We start from the raw sequence: 10571 nt of genomic DNA, 5'->3' as shown, positions 1-10571 counted from the left end.
TCAAGAGATCTTGTGACCCTCTCCAACCCTGGCCCCTTTTTTTCTTCCAGAAAGTCTTAATCTCCATGTTTCTCTTTGGCAACAGAGTGTTTCAGACAAGTTGTTCTGAAAATCATTCATAAAGGTTACAGATGGCAGTGGGAGGAAATCCCTGGTTTCCAAGGGTAATTCCTCATCCTCCAGATCAGACTTGTTTGTTTCTACCAGTTCTTCATCACATGCTGTCTCAAGAAGTAATAGAACAATTTCTTCCTTCAAAGTGCCAAAGAAAGAAAATGCTTGGAGACCAGTCATTGATCTTTCTTTCCTAAACCTGTTTCCAGCAATAGAAAGTACAAGCAAACCATAAATCCTAGAAAGCCTCAGAGGGGTGTACTGTTCGGCAGCAATAAAGCTCAAACTGCTTGGTAGTTTGGGTGCATGAAAGGTGCCTGAAACTTTGGATGCTGTGTCTGTCATATCAGTGGCAGGATATAACCAATATAGCTAAGGCTACTGCAGCAGTGATCAATAAGAAGAATATTAGTTTCTACTGCTACTTTCAAATATAGCTCTGCCTCTTTGAGCAATCATTAAACTTGCCCTAGCAGCACACATTTCTACAACATAATTCAGTACCCGGAAATACATATAAGCTACCAATAATCAGGCCAAAAATCACAGCACAGCCAGTAACCACTCAGGAATGCAAAATACAAAAATCAAACCTTAAAACGATCCAAATGCTGACAAGGACTAAGGAACCAAAGTGAATATATAAAAATAACTATTTTAAATTTGAAATTAATTTTGAGTGACGATACAAATGAACAGCATGAATCTTTAAGACGTAAAGGGGCATTTAATCCAACTTTACATCCAGTCATTCAAACATATGAGAAAGTGTGTGAAAAGGAGATCAGGTCACTACTGGAAAACAAAAGAAAAAACAGATTTTACAGTCTTACTAGAGAGGAAAGGCTTCTGCTTGGTTTTATTTCTAAAAAAAACATAAGGTGCATGAAACCAGACAAGAGGGGAGGGTTAGTCATCATGGACGTGTTAGACTACAGCAACAGAATGAATCATATTCTTATGGACAATGTAACATATCACACTGTGTCCCTTACTGAAATGTTTCCACGGAACTATGGTTGGATGAATTATTGTTGTTTGAAGATATTTCTTTTGAGTTGTACAATTACTTGAAAGTGCCTTTCCCCATTGTACCGAAGATTTTTGGGATCCCTAAAATTTATTCTGATGTGCAGAATCCACCACTCAGGCTCATTGTCTCAGCTGCAGGGTCCATAACTGAGGCCATGGTAAAATGTATAGATTTTCATTTCAAATCTTTGTTTAGAGATCATGGACATGTTCTAAAAGATTCATGGGACTTTGTGGATAATATGAAACACTTGACAGTGGGTGAGGAATATGTACTTGTTATATTGGATATAAAAAATCCTTTCACGGTTATTCCCCATGATGAGGAACTGGAGTGGTTCAGGGAAATAGTACATGCTTCTAAACTTCTTGATACCAGTGGGCTCTGGCACATTACAGAATTTATGGACACATCTTATGTAATAATTTTATATTTTTTGAGGGTGAATACTTTAAACAGATAAGTGCTGTTGCTATGGGGGCAGCATGTACCCCCCGTATTTGCTAAAGCAGTGTTGTTAAAATGGGAGATTGGATTTATTTTTAAGTCCAGTTTATTTAGACACTTTGAATGTTACTGTCGTTTCCTGGATGATATATTTTTTGTATGGCCTGGGACTACTGAACAGATGGAAGATTTTGTAAGGAGTTTAGAATCACCTACACAATTTCTTAGATTCTCATGCCACACTGATTGTAAGAGCATACATTTCTTGGATGTGGAGGTAATCAAGAAAGAAAATGGCAAATTAGTCACTATAGTGTACAGGAAACCTACACACTGCAATTCTTATTTACATTTTAAAAGTAGTCACCCTTTCCATCAGAAAAGGGGTACCCTGAAAAGTCAATTCATTCACATTTCCAGGTTAACATTGGATGATATTCAGTATAAAAGACAATTTGAGATCTTGAAGAGTATGTTCCTGGTATGTGAATACCCTGTTGCACTTATTGACAGTGTCATGAACGATGTTTATAGTTGCAGAACAGATAAATACGCACCTATAGTGCTTAAAGGGTTAGAAAGAGATCATGATGGAGGGACACATAGTGATAGATCCAATAATTTGGACAACTATTGTGTCATACATTATTCTATGGATGGTATAGATAAAAGGAATATTATTTTTAAGAACTGCTTCCTTCTATGTGATCCTACAGAAAGGCCTCACTGAGACCAACGGCTGGTGTCAGAACCATGGCATTAAGCTCAATGCCAAAAAATGTGTCGTCATCCCCTTTGGGAAAAACCTGGTTCCCATGAATTACCACATTAATAATAGTCCACTGAACACAGAAGGCATTATAAGAGATCTGGGAACATAGGTTGACAGCAACCTCTCTTTTGACCACCACATTGCCACTGTGGTCAGAAAGACCTTGTATGTGGCACATCTCATTACTAAGGGTTTTGCATCCAGAAAGAAAGAGGTCATTGTCTCCCTCTACTCTTCCCTCATTAGGCCAATCATTGAGTACAATGCTCCATTTGGCATGTACCTCACTAAACACCTGCAACAACTAGAGAGGCTGCAAAAGTACCTCACAAAGAGGATCTTAGGGCTTAAATATTTGTCCTATTATGGACAGACTAAAAAAACTCCAACTATTCTTTGTCTTATATTGCCTACTTAGAGGCGAGCTCTGCTTCACTTACAAAGCCATGTCTGACCCAGCTCTGTTAGAAATGCTACATCTGAAGAAATCCCAAGCCCTCCGCACCACATGCTCCAGAGACCTCCACCTCATTACCACTATCAACAGAACATGCTGGAGGGACAGGTTCATAACCCAGACACTGCCATGCTATGGAATAGACTTCCCATACATGTCAAGCAGAGCATCTCACTGACCTTCTTCAAGAGAAATCTTGATAAGTGGATAGGAAATAGAAAATTCACCCCAGGGATCACTCCAGTGGCTTTACTCGACAGAGGCACTGGGAACTAAGGTCAAGTGGCACAATACCAGGGTAATCCTATGGGCTAGGCTTGAAAAGGCTCCAGGGCCATTAGCCTAGTACACACCTATGAACCTATAACAGATTTTAAAAAGAAGTTTGACCAGCTGCCAACATGTGTTTACAAGAAAAGACCTAATATAAAGAACATCTTGGAGAGGGGTGCTAACAACAAAAATTATAGTGGTGGGACCACAAAAGCAATAAGTGTGGTCATTGTAAGCAGTGCTGTTATGGAGAAGGACTATTTGTTTGTGTTTGTGTCTTTCGGCTTTTCTCGGTTAGGGGTCGCCACAGCGGAACTCCGGTCCGCTAATGATTGGTAGTAGATTTTTACGTACCGGGTTACCAGCCCTGATGCACAACCTTCAACGAAGGCACGCCCCATTCACGTATGCCTCCACACAGAAGACGCTCTAGCTGAGAATCGAACGGGACAATGTCTTGCTATGAGGCGACAACGCTACTGCAGCACCACCACCGCAGTATGGAGAAGGACTATTATTGGATAAAATCAGGAAATGGCATAAAATACATCTATATTACTGTTACAAAGTTATCAACCTTGCAAAATGTATTTCATGCATTGCTTTTTACGTCAGTAAGATGAACAATTATCTGAATAAACAGGTAGGTATATCAGCACCTCTATAGTATTAGTTAAAATGATAATAAATGTGCCCTGGCAAGGCACATCATGGAATGTGAACACTTTATGAAATTCAGATTCTCTATGCTTGAAAAGTTCAAAGTTGATCAGTACAGTGGTGATTGGAAGAATTCATTGTTGCACAAGCAGCTAAAATGGCAATTAAGTTTAAATGCCACCTCCCCACCGGGTATCAATGGAGCTGCATCACTTACAAGTGAAGTAAGATACAGAGCTTCAAAGCTTTGAGTTAGTTCAGTCTTTGTGTTGCTATTCCTTTAAATTTTTTGCTGGACCTTTACAAGGTCACATAGCTTATTTTCCTGTTTGTAGATAAGCAGACAACTTTTGCCTGTGTTTTTATTGTTTCTGTATTCTGAAGTCGTCCATTATTAGAATGTATTAAAGCTGTTAATTTTAATTACTTTTATCAATAGAAATTTATTTTTTATATATTTGCTTTGTTTCCTTAGTCCTTGGCAGCATTTGGATCATTTTGATGTTCTACCAATAATCATATTAAGCCCCAGAAAGTACTTGAAGTTCATGAAGCTCTAAATTAATGGGAAGTTCCATACGCTACAAAGATTTATCATTTTTTATATCCAGTCAAAGTATATTGCCAACAAAGAATTCCTCTCGATGTTTCAGAAATAAATAAAACAATATGACAAGTAAAGACATTAAAGGTTTGAATGCATAAATGCAGGTGGCTCAGAATCTTGTTAATTATCATTTTTATCACAAAAAGATACATTATTGCTTATATTCATATACTTTTATGAAAGTAGTTTTATGTAGAGACAATATTGATTTTATTTGCTTCCACAGGACTTTCACAGTTAACTTTCCAAAATAATTTGTAGTACAGCATAAAGGACCAGGCAGAACCAAGACAGTAAATGTTCCAAAATAAGGAAACTCGAGGATCCAAAATATTAGTGAAAAAGAACTTTATTTAAAAACAAGCGCTTTCGCCTGACTGTGTGTCAGGCTTTTTCAAGTTGCAATGAAATGTTGGTTGAAACCAAACCCTTTATATGGGTTGTTTTAATTTACATAATTGATTAAATACCATTTAATTACAGTTAATTGACAATGCGTTTAAAAAAGAAATACCCCTAACTTAAAAACTCTTGCTTGAGTTTGGTTAAAAGTAATAGTAATACAAACCACAAAAATAAAAAAGCGCTTGTTTTTAAATAAAGTTCTTTTTCGCTAATATTTTGGATCCTCGAGTTTCCTTATTTTGGAACATTTACTGTCTTGGTTCTGCCTGGGACTCCATTTGGAATTATTGGTTGGTTTACGAACATTCTTTGATTTTTTTTGGTCTAATTTGTGTGCTCTGTTCCATGGCTGACCAGATGGGAACTACAAACTTTGCTGATACACCACAGCTGTTCAATGACGACAATGATGACGCTCCGGTAACACACAGAGAATTTAACCAGGCACTCTCTATCTTAACTAAGCTCACCAATTTGCTCAGAAATAACAGCAGCAATGAGGTTGTACTGCCTGGAAATCAACAGAACATTTACCATCTAAGAAACAAGGTCCCACTAGAGTCTTCAAGAGGAAGCAACGCGACCCTAGGAGTCACTTTTCCAACAAACTCTGGTACTGTTAGAGCAATCGGCTCAGAACACACTGGATCTCTTCCTGTCACAGAAAACAACGTACCAGACAGGCGGCCCACAGATTTCAACTTTAATGCTTGGACTGACAAGCAATTTGTTTTTAACCAAGGTACTGTTAATTCTAATACTATTGAAAACATTGATTCTAATTTTACTGAGTTGAAAAACAAACTGTATAGTTACAAAAGTAATCAACTATTTAAGAGAATGTGTAGCAGTGAAGCGGGTACCGAAGGGCTTACATTGCTTTAAATTCCCCAACAATGTGCAAATGGGGACATCATATTACAACAAATTATGTGAAATCTTTGATAGGGCTGGTATAGATGTATTAAATGTAATGATATCTGAGTATGAGGCGAAAGCCGTTACTCTGTTATCTGAACTTAATACTTTGAACAACACACTCGTAAATGACAGTAATTTTCAAACTATTAAATTTAATTATGATAGAGTGTTCAATGAAGTTGACCAATATTGTATCAGAATCTTAAATAGAAAAATACACAAATTAGAACGTGATTTAATAGAATATCGCGAAGGGGTGGTATACCCACTACCCAGAAAGGCAAGGTGGGTCAACAAGACAAGTGTGTCTAGTTATAAAACTAACAACAATAGAGGGAACAACACTGATGAACATGGTTCCAATTATAATGAATTACCCCACAGAAGTGAAAGATTGGCTGAAAAGGGAAGGAAGAACTCCTTCCAGGATTTTCAGCAATCCCCCGGGGAAGCGGGGGGGAGGGTGCAGAGGCAGACAAGGCAGGTGTGGAACAGGAGATAGCAGATAAGGATTTAATACCTACACCCCAGGAGGTAAACTGTTTGATTACTGAGCATGGCAATAATTTTGTCATCATCAAAAGGGACAACTTTAGCATATACAATTACACTGAAGTTGATATTCAACAAAATGCTTTTGATCTATTGACCAGAGTGTTTCAATTTGTCCCTGCACGTTCCATGAACATCGTGAAAACCCTCATAGATTTAAAGTTATTTGTTAGAAGTTTAAACCTCACAGTTCACTTCAAAGGCCAACCACCGAGATGCAACACATTTAGTAGGAGTAGTACCTTCAACCCCCCCATTCATCCATCAATCAAAGTATTTGAGGAATTAGTCGATAAAGATCTTAGACTTTGCCAGTCTAATATGACCAGGACACCTATAAACAACTTAGATAAGCAGGCTTTTCAACTGATGGACTTCCTTAAAAAAGAATCTGTTAGAGTAATGAAACCTGACAAAGGGGGTGGGGTTGTGTTAATGTACAACTCTGACTACGAAACTTATATTTACAGCATGTTGCAAGACTTAGACCAGTACAAATTGGTATCCAGGAATGAAACTAACATTGCTTACTCAAGAATCAAGTATATGTTATCAGACCAGTTACTCCAAGGTGCCGTTAACGAAAAATTACATAACTACCTACAGGTTAATAAACCAAAAATTCCTGTCATCTTTGGGATCCCCATGACACATAAAGGTCTTGACCCACTAAAATTTCGACCCATTGTAGCTGGGGCTGGGGGGATTACGGAACCCCTAGGTAAATTTATTGACAATGTCACCAAACAGTTCGGTAGAACACTTGAACATGTCTGTAAAGACTCTTGGGAATTCCTGAAAGGTATCAAGCAAAATTTATATAACCCTGAACTTCTGCTAGTAACCATCGACATAGTTGATTTATTTCTGAGTATTCCACACTCTGTAGGATTGGAATGGTTTAATGAGATACTCAGTACTGAAACCAATTTTCCCAACACTTTGATCAACCTGCTAGTAGAATACATGGAAACTATTTTATTAAACAACTACATTTATTTCAATGGAGAGATTTACAAGCAGAAAAAGGGAGTAGCAATGGGTACTCCATGTGCATCCCTTTATGCTAATGTTGTCCTCCATAGATGGGAACATAGGTTTATTTTTTCGAGAGGTTGGGTTAAACATATAGTACACTATAAAAGATACCTTGATGACATATGTATATTTTGGTCAGGTACATCAGAGCAATTTTTGGAGTTCGTGGAATACTTGAATTCAACTACCCATTTTTTGTTATTTACCCACACCATCAGTAATGACGAGTTACATTATTTGGACACTACTGTATACAAAGATCACACTACCAATACTTTTCAGTCAAAATTATACAGAAAACCGTCCTTTTCTAATACATACTTGCATTTTTTAAGTGGACACCCTTTTTACCAGAAAAAGGGCATAGTTAAGGGGCAATTTATTAGAGCCTCGAGAATGTCCAGTATTCTAGATGACTTCATGTTAGAAATGAATTTTTTGAAATCTTTATTTCTTGAAAGGGGTTATCCTTCTACCCTGCTGGATTCTTTGTCGAAACAAGTCATAGACAACAGAGATAACCTGTACCCCCCTTTACTAGGGACTGAAGGTATGGTTAATCAGGCAACATCTAGTAAAGATGACCACTTACATGGAAGTTTTATTTACACTTACTGTCGTGATTCTTTTGAAATTGAAAAAATTGTCAACAGGCATTGGCCTGTTATTTCTTTTCATGAGGAACTAAAGGATTTACTACCCCCAGTCCCTACATTTATTAGGAAATGTGACACAAATTTAAAAGAAATCTTTGAAGCTAAGAACACCACGAGAATGAGTTCCCAGTTACCAAGAGTAGGCACCTCAAAATGTGGTAGGTGCAAACAATGCACCCACATCTTTGACGGACCTAATTTATTTATTATTTCAAGGAATTTTTTGTTTAATCCTAACTTTTCTACCAATTGTGGCAGCAAAGGAATTGTATATTTGGGTATCTGTATCTCCTGTACCAGTTTTTACATTGGTAAAACAGAAAGACCTTTAAGGAGAAGACTATATGAGCATTTTTATGAAATTTCAAAACAAAAGGAATCAAATGCTCTTTACAAACATTCCCTTGTTTGCAACAATTTTAAGTTTAAATTCCTGGTACTAGAACAGGTATCTCCCGATCCCAGGGGTGGTGACTGGGAGACGGGTTTAGAGTACAGGGAACTCTACTGGCAACTGAAACTTGAGTCCGGGTTTGAACGAAAACATTAGCATAAGTAGTGTACTTAAAATTAGAAGAGCACGTTTATAGGCCAGGACAGTGAGTTTTTACTACAGGAACATTAGAAGCATTATATTAAGGCAACGGCTAGACATTTTAGTTAGAAATGCAGTAGTTAAGAAAATATACACAGCACACACATAAATATGTCTCTGATAATTTTACACTTTTAACAATTTTAAATGAGTCTACGACATTTTTGGATATACATACATATATTTTTTTACGTATGACTTATTATGGTTTTAGAACAACATTTCGTAAGTAACTTTTTAAGAAGTTACTTCTGTTTTGAGATTTGGTTCCGTATAGAGTTACACCAAAGTAAAAATGAATACTGGTTTAGTTATTTCCAGTTTTGATCTTTTTGACAAGTGTAAAACTTCAGATAAACATACAGTTTTTGACCTATGGACATGTATTTTTTATTTTTGTGGTTTGTATTACTATTACTTTTAACCAAACTCAAGCAAGAGTTTTTAAGTTAGGGGTATTTCTTTTTTAAATGCATTGTCAATTAACTGTAATTAAATGGTATTTAATCAATTATGTAAATTAAAACAACCCATATAAAGGGTTTGGTTTCAACCAACATTTCACTGCAACTTGAAAAAGCCTGACACACAGTCAGGCGAAAGCGCTTGTTTTTAAATAAAGTTCTTTTTCGCTAATATTTTGGATCCTCGAGTTTCCTTATTTTGGAACATTTACTGTCTTGGTTCTGCCTGGGACTCCATTTGGAATTATTGGTTGGTTTACGAACATTCTTTGATTTTTTACAGCATAAAGGACCATTATTATGAAGACACAGTCTCATGTGTATGTCTGCGTGTGTATTTTTGCACCAATGACTCTCTTTGCCCATCATGCCTCCTTCCTGTTACTCAACTGTACCATTTGTCTCTCCTGAGATTCTCAAGAATATGAGAGTTGAGCCAGCTGGGAGTGGTGCAATCATCCATACAGTGACCACTTTTTTTCCCTTTGGACCCTAGTATTTCCCTACACATGCCCTAAAGCATTCAAGGGGTTGTTGTGCAATGGGCTATAGTGATGTATTACCCACCTCTGCACATACATAATCAAGGACCCAGCTCCCCTTGTGAACAGCACATCTTCTTCTTTATGATCCCATTTACATCACAGATTCCACAGTGCAAGTATGCAGAGGTACATGCTCCCTTCCCTGAAGAGAGACAGGACAGATCACTCACATCTTTCCCCTCCTCCACCAGCTCCAATACGTGCTCAATGAGCTAACCAAACTCATGATGGCTCAGTCTTTCATATTTAGATTTGCAGAATACAAAGAAAGAGGCCAAGCCAAAACCAATATCTGAGGGTCTGGGGGAACACTTTTTAAGTATGCTGCAAAAAGTCAAGATGAAATTACCAAACATAATTTCAGTTTCTGTGTGTTCTCAAAATGGATTTCAAGCATTTTGCCTTTCCTGCTCCAATCTCAAGAAAAATTTCTTGAGATGTACTTTTTGAACACACACAAATCTAGTTATGATCAGAGACCCAACCATAACTGTCCAATACTAAGTGAGTAACAGGCTTAAAATATACATGTTTTATACTTAGTAATATACTGGTTCTAGAAAAAGGGGTAATGTGTTTTTCTGTGTATTTTACTGTATATAAAAACATTCTAACAAAGAGGTAACAAGGCAACATTTTGAAATAGCTAGATAACAGACAGGTATTATTGCTCCATATTACTGCATAACAGGAAGCAGCATGAACGGCTAGGATCAGGAAGCTAGTTCCTCATTTGAAGGGGCATCAGTCTTCTGAAGAAAACCTTGGAAGCATGGAGCTAATCTATGCTATGTATCCTGCTGAAGTACATGTTTACAGAGCTGGAAGCTGGGCCTGAGAGGGGATTGCAGCCTTGGACTTTTCATTCTTGAAAAGACAGCCTACATCCACAGGCGCAGGAACCATAGGGCGAGGGTGAGGAAGCACCCCCCCACACACACACTTTTACAGCTGCAAGACCTGCAACAACACAGAAGACGCACGCATGGGTTGAATTTAAACACAAAATTGCACCTGATTGCTGCCAGACTT

Source organism: Protopterus annectens, chromosome 1.part1, assembly GCF_019279795.1.
Source record: "Protopterus annectens isolate FY-2018-M chromosome 1.part1, PAN1.0, whole genome shotgun sequence".
NCBI lineage: Eukaryota > Metazoa > Chordata > Ceratodontiformes > Protopteridae > Protopterus > Protopterus annectens.
Note: the sequence above shows the minus strand (reverse complement) of the source record.